This window comes from Plasmopara halstedii (genome assembly GCF_900000015.1).
Source record: "Plasmopara halstedii genome assembly, contig: Scaffold_350, whole genome shotgun sequence".
NCBI lineage: Eukaryota > Oomycota > Peronosporomycetes > Peronosporales > Peronosporaceae > Plasmopara > Plasmopara halstedii.
The window spans coordinates 444,408-444,908 of NW_020187271.1; positions in this window are offsets into that span (position 1 = coordinate 444,408).

The window sequence follows — 501 nt, forward strand, 5'->3', positions numbered from 1 at the left end:
CATTCGTCTACCGGCTACACCCCGTTCTACGTGAACGGGCTGATTTACCCTCGCGTCCCGCTGACGCCGCCATCCTATGGCTCAGGGCTCGGTGGGGGAGGAATAGCCGAATGGCTAGCTGATGTCAGCCCCCTCACCACCCGTAATAAGTCGATGACTTCTTGTGTACTAGACTGAGTATCCTACGACGCGTTCGCGATACGATGGATGAAAGCAAGACCTGCAAAAACAATATGCAAATGAAAGAAGGAAGAGGCAAAGTGGAAAGCTTTAAGGTTGGGGACCTGGTTTTATTAAACTCTAAAAACCTGCCTACACATGCAGCCTCTGCTATATTCAGGACGAAGCATCGTCCACGGTTTATCGGACCGTTAAAGGTTGTGGCCAAACGGGGCCTAGCGTATACACTGAACCTTCCCAAACGGATGCGCACTCACCCGGTATTTTACGTGGGCTGCTCAAGCCGTACCGGGATCCGGCGCAAGTGAACGCGGAAGCGTT